Source organism: Mya arenaria, chromosome 3 (assembly GCF_026914265.1).
Source record: "Mya arenaria isolate MELC-2E11 chromosome 3, ASM2691426v1".
NCBI lineage: Eukaryota > Metazoa > Mollusca > Bivalvia > Myida > Myidae > Mya > Mya arenaria.
Genome location: NC_069124.1, coordinates 57,778,656 through 57,791,678, shown reverse-complemented (window position 1 = coordinate 57,791,678; position 13,023 = coordinate 57,778,656).

The following is a 13,023-nucleotide window of genomic DNA, read 5'->3' as shown; positions in this document are numbered from 1 at the left end:
CACAATTGGTTTACTGTGTTTTTGACATTTTTTAGTGTTATAACTTAATTAACATGCAGCAAATGAGTCTTGAATATGTCAGAAACATCTCAGACAAGTTTCATTTTAGGTGATTTTAAAAGTCTGAAACAATCAGAATTGAAACTGGTTGCATCTATTTTCAGTCTTTCTTCAGACATCCATTGAAGCTGAAAGAAGACTGAACCTTTGTTCTGAACATGTCAGTTTCTTTTCAGTACTTTTTCAGACATATTCTTTGAACCTGAAACAGGTCTGAATCTTGTCATCACTGTTCAGCTTTTATTCAGACATCATTCAGATGCTAGATTTGGTTGTTCAGCAATGATTCAGTCACCAATTTTGCAGTAAGACTGAATTCAGCCTTTATTGACCTTAATTCAGCTTAATTCAGACAAACTTCAGACTTTCTGTTTGATGAGGGTTGATTTAGTATTGCTTTTCTGGTATATATTAATTTAATGCACAAAGAAATTATTTTAAGTGTTCAGTATCACTTTCACACATGGTTTACTATTATTCTGTGCATATTTGGCCTATTTATGCTTATATGTGCATTGTTGTATTTCAAAACCTTTGTGAAAAATAGAAACAGTATTATTTCTTTCATGCATAGTCTGATACATATTCAGTTTGTATGCATTATTTTTATCATAATTATTTGAAAAAAATGCCATTGTCCTATAAGACATATGCTATTTTGTGTTAATATCACTATCAACTAAAAACATCCATTTTCAACTCTTCTTTACCATGTAAATGGAGAAGTTAACTTTATAACTCCATTGACCAGTTTATTATGCAATTTGTCAAATTTCATACATTTTGGTATTATTAAACAGCTAAAAACAAGGCATGTTATGTTATAAATGCATTTCATCTAGTAAACAATGTTCTCTTTTTATATAACAGTTCAATAATTATGTTCTATTTATGTTTGTAAATTTCATACGAAATGATAATGTTTATTAATGTACTACAAAAATTGTTATTTCATGTCACTTCTTCATGATGAATTCCTCATATAATCAGGAAACTTATTCTTCCCTTCAAGTTGTCATTAGAGCATGGTGACTTTGCCCCCTCCCCCTAAGTGATTAGAACTGCAGTGTTCAAGAACAATAACTCTATTTCAGCGAATTGCAAGAGTTAATCCCTTTTTCCTTTTCCGGTTTGTAGCATAACAAGAAAACTACTTTTTGGAATTTAATTAAACATCATTCAATGGTAAAGCACAACAAGAGGAAGTGCAGTGTACAAAGACTATAGCTGTATTTCAGCTAATTACAGAATTATTGCCCTTTGTCTCTTTTTCTTGACCAGAGCAATTACTTTCAAAATACTCATGGTATTGAAATAAAACTTGGTATATGGATAGGTGGCAATGACAAAAAGTACAGTGCACAAGCACCCTAATTCTGTCGTGTTCATTAATGTACCACACCCCTAAATAAATGTTCAACTTGAAACTCTTCAATTTGTTTGCTTTAGCCTATGTTGTTAAGCAGAATACTACAAATATTTTGAGCATTTCATGGATGCGGTTCAATGCACCATATTATGCTTGTTGGCCTTGACATTCCTTGTTTTTCAACATATAACAAATGCATAAACTATTAAACGGCTTTGCATCAATGGTCTTTCTTGTACACATATCAATTAGAAAACAAAACACTGCTAAAGAGCGGTCGTAAAGTATCCGGAACCACTGCTGCACCCGCTCTCAGACTCAAAATCACTTGCACTGCCATGGTAACACAACTGGAAAGATACATGTGCATAGACAGTATTCAAGACTAATATTCGCAATCAATTCCAAATAGCACTCTCATAATCCTTTACCGCAGCTTTAATTAATACATTTATGTTTTCTATTGCATAACATTTCATGCCAAACATAAATAATTTATTATTTACCTAAAGGATAAAAATATAAAAAGAAAAATAAACATAGACAAGATACTTTAATCGAAAGAAAAAAGGGGAACCTTCTTGATCATGTTTTACAACAAATGTATGTATGTAAAATAGTTGATCAAAATTCTACTAAAACTAATTAAATATCCTGGCAGAGAAATGTATGTTCATATTTATGCAAATACAAATTGTTCTATTTAATATATCATCTGAAACGCATTCCATTTAAACGTTATTACTATTCGTTATCTGTATATTTAAAGCGTAATGCGTAAGAAGCATCTCAGACTGTAACTAATGTAACAACATAAGTAAAAGCAAGCTAGTGCAAGCATGCTCATGAATCATAGTTCATCCGATATAGATAAAGTTTAATACTTATAAAACTATAAGATGTATATCTCAAAAGCAAAAAGATACGATTTAAAGATATCGTAAAGCTATTAAATGCTAAGTCTCTTTTTTATTTTTGTTGAATCATTGTCCGTAACACTTCAACGTCCTCTATTGGACACGCCATTTACAACAGCCGCTGTAGCTCCGCCCGAACGAAATTAATGAAGACCATATTGTTTACTATCAATACCATCAACTTTGAGATTGGTAATTAGAATTGTCCTGGCTCTATTGTAGGAAATTTGTTTTCCGGGACATATGATATGTTTGTTTTATTAACGAGAGTCGGATATTACAAATATATTATCACCTGAAATTCATTAAGCTCCAGGGGCGGATCAAGAAATTGACGTTGGAGGGGGCGTTACTTAGGGGCGCAACCTTTTGACACGCGCCCCTCCATCAGAACCGAAAGAATATGGAATCAAGGCGCTTAAAGCGTTGAATGGCTTTCGGCCTGCAACGTTTTGTGACTGTAGTCATGTAATTGTAAAACATATTTATTAACATAAACATCTAAAGATAGTATATGCTCGCATAATTTCCTTCGCAAAATCTTTTATAGTTTTATAATGTTGATTCTCAATGAGATCATGAAGTATAAGTAACTTGAAATGTGGAATACGCCAAATAGTTACTTATAAGGTATGGAGTAATACTCAAATATCATATAAAACCTTATCTGGAGCTTTTGTTTCATGAACAATGCACTGCCACGGATAACATTAAGGAATTTTTAGTAAAATCTACTCTACACTTCAAACTTGACTTGAGGCGTTTTTAATTTACTAACAGGGTATGCCAGCTTGACCAAATGCATCCCAGCAAAATCATCGCGGCATTGGGCATATTAATTAGGTTTATGTTTAAGACTTCTTTCTACAACGTCAATTACATCTGGGTCGAATCACCCACATACTATTTCTTCCCTGTATGCTTTATGTACATGTATCTTAATAGTGCCCTCTACATATGTCACTCGTGGACAAAATGAACAGATTTATATCAGTTGCGTTTTTAAATATGCATATGCATTATGCCACATGCTCAAGCTATTGGACTGAAATTACTGACACACATACTTTCCGTTTCATTCGGCATTACATGACTATGACAAAAATTGTAGCAGGTCCATAGCCTGTCAACGCTTTACGCGGTTTGATTTGAATTGTAAAAGTGTATAATATTCATTTAGTAAATGGTTAAAATGTAGTTAGTATGTACTTACACAAGAGAATGGTTTTATGCGACAAACATTTTACAAACACAATTAAAAACAAACAATCTCTATAAAAAATGTCAAGTATTAGCCGATTTAGACAATTTAAAACAAAGAAATTATACTTATGAAAAAAAAAAACTGAGTGTAGGATAAAATGAATTATCATAAGTTCATTTAACACATTATGTTTTGATATCTTAACGCCTAATTAGCATTTAATAGCATCATAATACGATCCATATTTCCCCGTCTTTTAGCGACTTCTCAGAGTTTATTTCCGGGGAATAAACCTGTCCGAATGCAATGACCCACATTCTATTCTTAACTACAATGTACATGTAGATATTATCGGTCCTCGGCCGAAGCAAAATCTTAACACAGGTATACAATACATGTATTCATTTGATTCAGTACGCGTTCATTTTGCAACTATTTGCGGATTCTGCTTTTCTATATTGCGTTCTGTAACTCGCCGATATCAAAATATATATCAATTGCGTTATATTACGCAAAACGCAGCATTTCCAAACGATATTAACCGCATAACATAGACTGAAGACTCATTACAGCGCTATTTATAGCAAGCTAATCAATATGCAGAACGCAGTCCGTAGCAATTAGAGCAGATTGCTTACTATAAAGGTATTTTCGATGTAAATGTTAATGTAAATTAGGTCGGTGACCACCGCAGTTCTAACCGCGCTGGTGTTGATACGCCCGTGCGCGCATTAATTCGCTAAAAGTCAAAAACGTTATGTCGATCTGCCGATGCGATTTCCGAGATACGGTTTTAAAAGTGTTTTCGAGTTACTCCCTCAAGAAAATAATTTTAACACTGTGTAGTAGCCGGTTGTCGGAAATGGTGCATGTTCATCCTATATTACTATTCTTTTATTCCCATATTGAAATAAAAAGTAAACTTGACCGATTTTAGAGGAGTGCGCGCCTGATGTGCCCCTCCTCCCCCTTAAAATCCGTGGAAATAAAAACCTTCACACCAACTTTTCACTGATCTGTTTTACTAGAAAAAATAAAGATTTCTGCACAATCAGACATAATCATTACATCAGATATTTTTAAATGCGAGACATCGCCAAATTTATAAAAACCGGCAAATCTTAGTAGAAACATAGTAGTTACTCTTAAATCTAACAAGAGTTTTGTTCCTCCAAAATACTGTTAAATACTTTTAAGCATATATTTATAAATTTCCGATTTTTGTCGACTGTCGGTGCATGAAGAGCTCTTCATGTGTGACAGAAAAAACCCACTACATGATAATCGGCAGCTGGAAGCGGTTGAAATTCGTATTTAATTTTATTACGCCATATGCAAAACGATTTGAAATATAAGTTATATTGTTTGAAAGTCTTGTCCGATTTCGAATGTTTCACCAACGTTTGTAAATTTAATGTTATGATGAGTTTAGAGATCATCGGGCAGAGATTATTTGTGAAAATTCCTCCATAACCAAGCCTTGAATGCATCTGTCAAATGTGCAAGAAATTATTAGCAATTTTATCGCCTAGATCTTAAAGTAGCACTCTTATTCAAAATCAATACATAAACATGTATAACAAACATCAATTTTGACTGATAAACCTTTTAACAACTTACTAAATAATACATTTATGTAAAATATAAATCACTGATAACAAGATTGTTACCGTGTATTTAATAGAAGAAGAAGACTTTATTATGCAAACAAATCTGACAAGATCCATAGCATAGCAGAATTAACAACAACGTATAATAATAATATACTGGTACAGATGTCATCTGGCATAGTAAGTTTACATAATATATTCAAAATAGCAATATGAAACTTATATACTTGAAGGAAAAAAAAATCATGTCGGGAGAGACAACATGTATTGGATTCAATTTGTATTAGGTAAAAGCACGTCAGTCATATACTAAATGGCGTCTTATTTCAAAGGCCTTAAAAGTAAATGTGGCAAGATTTTTTAATTTGACTGAACTTTCACTATTTATCAATTGCATAAACTTGAAGAAACTTGGATTACGCCAAAAGTAGTTGTTTATATATATTTTTCTGATATCTTTATAACTATCGCATTGCAGAACAAAATGAAATTCATCTTCCAATACCCCGCATTTCATACATTTGCGTTCGTGATATGGTAAACTTTCTGGTCTACGCCACCTTCCAGTTTCCACAGCTAACCTGTGTGACGACAAACGTAATCTAGATAAAGCTTTTCTGTATTTTGGTATGTTTACTAGGTTGAGGTACTCGCTAAACTTAAAATTGAAAATGTTTCTGTAAAACATTGACCTAGATGATTCATGTATAGTTGCATTTAGATTTTGGACGAAATTGTCTTGCAATCTTTGTTTAACTAGCAGTAAAAATAGATTAGTACTCCCTACTCCTTGATTTAACCAAGCTTCGTAAAACCCTAACTGGGAAAGTAATACTTGCACTTTCGAAGCCCAATTTATTTGGTTAGGATTTACATCAAGTGAATTTTTTAACATATTATACGCGTGTTTAATGTATTTGTTATCTCCGCACATACACAGTTTTAACCTATACTTAATAATAGTATAATATCTTCCATTTATTACATTTAATCTTCCTGTTTCACCATAAATAAAGTCATTTTGCGTTGATATTTTAACGCCAAGCAACCTTTTGCAAAATGCTAAATGAGTGCGCTCAACCTGAGATCCAGTATTGAATCCCCATACTTCACCTGAATAGTTGAGAATTGGAGTTATAAGTTTATCAAAAAGATCAAGAATGTATTTTGGTGAAATATCGGTGAACTTATATAAGTATTTATTCATTTTAAAAATAGCCTTTAGTGCTTGGCCTCCTAGCATTTTATCAGTTTCATTGAATGAACCTCCTGTGGTGAATAAAATCCCAAGGTATTTGAATTTACTTACAATTTCTATTTCTTCATTCTTATATTTGAAAGACAAATTTTGTGGTAGTCTACCGCCTTTTTGAAAAACCATAACTTTAGTTTTTTTAATATTTACAGACAGCTTCCATCTATCACAATAATCAGCTAAAACATTTAATGAATTCTGTAGTTCCTGAGCGCTTTTTGCGAACAATATAATATCGTCTGCGTACAATAACACAAATAATTTCAAATCTCCTAGTTCGATACCTTGCACTCCTTGTAGAATAAATGTCTCTTCTATGTCATTAAGATACATACTAAATAAAAAGGGTGAAAGGCTTTCACCTTGACGTACCCCTAAATCACATGTGAAAGAATAACTTAGGTTATCGCACATTTTGACTTTTGACTTAACATTCTTATATATAGATTTGATTACATTCAGTATGTTACCCCTCACCCCATATTTAAGTAATTTAAACCATAACACATCTCTTACCACAAAATCAAAAGCCTTTTGGAAATCAACAAATGTGCAGAACAGCCTACCGTTGTTACTTAAACAATTGCTAATTAAACAGTGCAGTATGAATATGTTGTCCACTGTGCTCATGCCTTTACGGAAACCTGCTTGAGCTTCTACATAAACTGAGTATTTTTCTGCCCATTCATTTAACCTGTTATTTAGAATTCGTGTGAATAATTTTCCTAATATACTAAGTAATGTTATTCCTCTATAATTGCTTGGATCATTTTCATCACCATTTTTGAGTATCGGGACAATAATACCCTCAGACCAGATTTCTGGGAAATGTCCTCGTTTTAAACACGAATTAAATAAAGCATGAACATAATGTATTAAATACTTTTCACCATATAAAAACATCTCATTCAAATATAAATCTACCCCGCCGCTAGTGTTTTTTTCGTAATTGTTTAATAGATTTATCTATTTCTTCTTATGTAATTTCTTTGTCTAACTCTGCAAACATAATCTGGAGTTCCCCATCCAAATATCTGTCATTAAAATTTAAAATGTCTTCGTCGGCTTGATAGAAATGATTTTCCGGATTATTAATAGCCTTGAAATACGCCGCAAAATTGTCTGCACTTAAGTTTGGACTTGACCTCTTAACTGAAGAATCCTTTAACATTTTAAATAATCACTACATTCCATTACAATAGAACGAGTAAACTATATATTTGCAAGATCTTAGTCAATTCTAGATTGTTGGTATCTGATGCCAATATTATATCATTAGAATTCTTAAAAATATTAAAAAGGGGAACAACCCATCTACAATAAAATACCGTATTATGACAATTATCTTTCTTATATGGCTTGATACTAGTGATAGTCATAGATGTATAAACTGAAATAATACATTTCCTCTTCATAATAAATCATCACATATATCCTTCCTGAAACCCCCACTTTTCAAATTTTGATAAAAAAGTGGGTGTTTCAGGAATTTTGCTTTTTTCCAATTAACACTTTCCTACGGCCTTAGGTCAAATTATAGCTATAGTCTGTTTCTTAGGATGATTTAACAAAACAAGACAAGTTTTTTTTATACATTTATATCATCTTTTCTTGGATAATTTAATGGATTTTATTTAATATTATAATGTTAACTTATAAAAATCTCCTTTTTTACATTAAAACAGGCAATATTATAATTGAACATTAATAAACTAATTATAGTTTTCTTCTTTTTCTTCAGGGTTTCAGGAATATGAAAATTAGAAAGTTTTTTAAATATTGTACATTTTTTATATATATTTTCTATTGTCAAAAATATATACACACGTATGAACGCATGTTCAAGTCATTAAACACAGATTCATCTGCAGTACTCATCAGTCAATCAATCACTAATGATGTTCAAGAAGTTGCGATGCTGCGTCAGAGTATTCCATCGCCGTCATGTTTCCGTTTTCCAAACGTGTTTTCAGGGCTGCTAGTCTTTGCTCGAGCTGACGATGCTTTCTTTTTTTGACTGGGCGAACGCCCCCTGCCTGGTATTGAAGAACCCTAATGTAGCAAGCAGCTTCAATCCGCTTTAGTATGGAAATGATACCGAAGATGTTTGGATGGGCATGTCGTACGGCCTTCTTCAATTTACTGTGCCACCCTTCACAGTGGTTTGTTGTCCTGGGACCCACAGTTGTATAATGATTCCAAAATGGCTTATCACCCTCAACCCACTGTTCTGTTACGTAGTCTGTGAAGGCAGTAACGCTCGCAGGAAGATCCTCCTCCCCTATGGCCTCTAACGCTTGAAACCAAATGTCCTCTACCTCAGCTATTGGAACTAATGGCAACACCGATGCTCTTCTAACCAATCGATGGATTGTTTCATTTTCCTTGTAGGCTGTAGAGAGTCCTAAATCTTGAAGTTTTCGCCAAACGCACTGTGTGTAATGAAAAAAGCAAGCTTGCACATGGTGTCTGCGCCGTTACGGGAAGCTACCTCGTGGTCTAGAAATACAGTTTCAGGTTGAAGTTCAAAACCGTACTCCTCACATTTCTGTTTTAGTTGGCTGAAAAATTTCACGTAAACGTCAGTTGATTTTTCTGGGAGAAACGCGAATACTAGCGGATACATTTCACCGTCAATAAATCCATGTAACGTAAACAACTGGTAAAATAAACTTGTGCACGTGTAAAATGTTCCGTGACTCCTACTGCTATTATTAAAAATTGATGGTCTCTTATCGAATTCCAAAACTACTAGAACAACCTAGAGATTGCTGTTTTAAAAAAGCGCTTGTCTCCCCTATTGTGTGATCGTAGCTGAGAAAAAATAAATGATGGACATGAAATTTGTAATTTTTGGACTGGAGAAGAACCAACAGTGATGTTTGGCTTATTCACCCGTATTAAATAGTGACGAGAAAAAAGTGTTGTTGATTAATCTTGGAAAAGGTAAACGAAGTTTGTATTGTATGAAGTTTCTTTGCGCAAGCCTTATTCAACTATTGATCGGAAACCATTTTACAGCTCAAGGTCATTGTGACCTTGACCTTTGAGCTACTGATCACAAAATCATTAGGGATCATCTACATGACCTACTTGCATACCAAGTATTAAGTGCCTGTATGCAAGCGTTCTTAAGTTACTGAACGGTAACCGTTTCTTCACCTCAAGGTCACGGTGACCTTGACCTTTGACATACTGATCTCAAAATAAATAGGGTTCATGTACTAGTCAGGACCGACTAGCATACCAAGTATTAAGTTCCTGGGTGCAAGCGTTCTTTATTTATTGAGCGGAAACAAAGTGTGACGTACAGACTGACGGAATGACTGACTGACTGACTAACGGACTGATCACAAAATCAATAGGGGTCATCTACTAGTCATGACCAACTTGCATACCAAGTATGAAGTTCCTGAGTGCAAGCGTTCTTTAGTTACTGAGCGGTAACCGTTTTTTCACTCCAAGGTCAAAGCGACCTTGACCTTTGACCAAGTGATCTCAAAATCAATATGAGTCATCTACCAGTCATGACCAACTAGCATACTAAGTATTAAGTTCCTGGGTACAAGCGTTCTTTAGTTACCGAGCGGTAACCGTTTTTTCACCCCAAGGTCACGGCGACTTTGACCTTTGGCCTAGTGATCTCAAAATCAATAGGAGTCATCTACCAGTCATACCAATTAGCATAAGCATACCAAGTATGAAGTTCCTGGGTACAAGCGTTCTAAAGTTATTGTGCGGAAACCGTTTCTTCACCTCAAGGTCACGGTGACCTTGACCTTTGACATACTGATCTCAAAATCAATAGGAGTCATCTACTTGTCATGACCAACTAGCATACCAAGTATGTAGTCATTTTAAAATGCCGTCCAGGCTTTTTTGATGATGGTCCAGGCTAACCATCATTGAAAAAAGCGTGGGCGGCATTTTAGAATGACTTACCAAGTATGAAGTTCCTGGGTCTAAGCGTTCTACAGTAATTGAACGGAAACGAAGTGCGACGTACAGACTGATGGACTGACGGACGGACAGGTAAGAGACAATATGTTTCCCCATGAATGGGGGACACATAAATATCTCTTTTGGCAACTCGTTTCAAACAACATTGGCCAAAATGCCGCACCAGATCACATTGGAACAACTAATGCTCCGTGAAAAGAACAAACTTATAGATGAGAAACAGCTCTGTTGATTAGATAAATTGGAGGACCCAGTCAGTTATTCTCACTGGCACAGTTTTGTGTGTCAACCGCCTCAGGTTCGGTTTCAAAATAAGTTTTATCTGCGTGTTTTCCTATTACTAGAATTAGCAAATCTGTCAACAGTCAATGGTCCCTATATGCTATTCAGAAAGCTGAAGAATTGAGTAGTAACCTCCTAACTCAAATCATCAGCAACCTGGTTCACCTTCCTGGGAACCCACTAAAGATCAAGGTCAATCTTGTTTTGCAAACATTATTTAAACACCTCAAGAGCTAATTCTTGTAGCTCTAAATTAGAGCTACCAACCTTAATAACATGAACACAAACATGAGAATCGAAGAACCACTTCTCTTGATGGTTTGATAAAATATGCACATAAGCTCTCAATGCTAAAGATACAGCTTTCAATTCCAGAAAGGAATCGTCAGACCACATGTCGTGAAATAAAAAAAACCCGGCATGTTAACAATGTGAGCACAACACGCGAAACTACAAGTATGAGAACAAAAAAACTTCCAATGATTCTACAGCAGAACCGGCATTATTGAAATTACTTTCCAAGTCAACTTTATCTTAATATTCCTAGCAGTAACAGACGGAAAAAAGCCTTACACTTCCTGCACGAGTCAATTGTAACCACGCCCCACCCACAGGTCCGGGGAATAGCGGGGACTTTGACTTCTGTCCAGCCAAGACCGGGTAAAATCCCCGCCTTGCGTGAAAGAACTGACAGTAAAATCCCCGCCTAATGTCCACGCACCCCATGGAGGCGAAGACAAAACCACCGCATTCATCCGGCCGACGCAGTGCCACCGGGAAGGTTAAAACACGGCCCATTTTCCCGGCTATCTCCGGTATACCCCCATATCTGGAGGTGGGGGGGGGGCGTGGTTACAATTGACTGGTGCATAAAAGTGACATTTTGAAATCAACAATTCTACGTGCAAAAATTCTGCTAGAACAATCAAAACTATTCCCCACCAAACCAATCCATCTTAGGTTTTGTACCGGTACTCGAACGGCTTTTCCCCATTTATGATTAGCCCAATTTGGTTAAAACTATATAACAAGTAAATAGACATGTACATGCATAGGATAGGATTGAAAAGTATCCTTTTTCAGAATTCCTGACAAGAGCTATCCTAACATACATAACGAGAACTTGGCAGCTTTACAATCGTGAAAATAGAGCTGCCATCTGGTACATGTAACAGCTAACTACATCAATAAAAACATAATATCTGATTGTATAGAAATATGACAAGAAAATGTTCACGAGATCTTTTTTTAATTACCTCTTCACAGTACTATATCTGACATTTTTGTTTGCGCTTAATCCATCGAAGATGTTCATATTACTACAGTACCACCTTTTATGACGAGTGACAAACTCTAACGACCCGATCTGTTGTGTGATATGACCCTGCTGTCATGTGAGAATTTCCTACTCAGGCGCGGATCCACAATTTGACGTTAGAAGGGGTGTAATTTAGGGGCTTAACATTTTGACTTGCGCCCGTCTCCCAGAACCAATATTTATTTGTGTTGGCAAGGGGGTTTGATAGTACACTCCTAAGAAAATTTTATCAATTTCAGGTCTGAAATGGTGCATTTAGGGCATATTTTATTACCCTTTTGCCCTATAACGAATTTAAAAGTAATTTGGACGAGTTGGGGGGGGGGGTGGGGGGGGCACTTGGTGCGCCACTGGATGTAGTGCTGCTGTCATATGATGGCATTATTATTATTATTATTATTATTATTATTATTATTACCAATTAGAAACAGGGATGAAGAAGTATTGATCGCTTAGTATATGTGTATTATTAGGTGATATAAATAAAAGAACTTCGGATACAGACCGTTACCTTAACTTTAATCAATATATTGATAAACTATAAAATGTGTTACAATGATTATATTACCACACGAGTTTCTAAAGATCACGTGCTCGATTCACATGGTTCACGCTTTATTGGATCAGTCGACATCGTACAGAGCAGAACTGAACAGAACAGAAATTGTATTCGACTTAAGCTTAAAAATCTCAGTGTCACAACAATATGTCTAGAAATGAAAACATGACATGTCACAATTATAACATAAGTTATATTATTTATATTTTCAACATAAATATTGTGAGAATGTTTATAAAAATAACAAGAATGTTTTCAATATTTAGTTATTATTATGTAAAGGTAATTATAATGATATTGGTGATATATGAAAGGCAATGGTCGACTGCACAGTGATCAGTGTATTGGGATTATACCGTCCATTCAGTCAACCGATCATGTGTTATTGACTCCTTACATGGTTAAACCAGTTTTTATTTTGATAATATAATACGTTCAAAACACGTATAATAGCAAACAGGCAGATAATCACAAAGTTATCATGAAAGT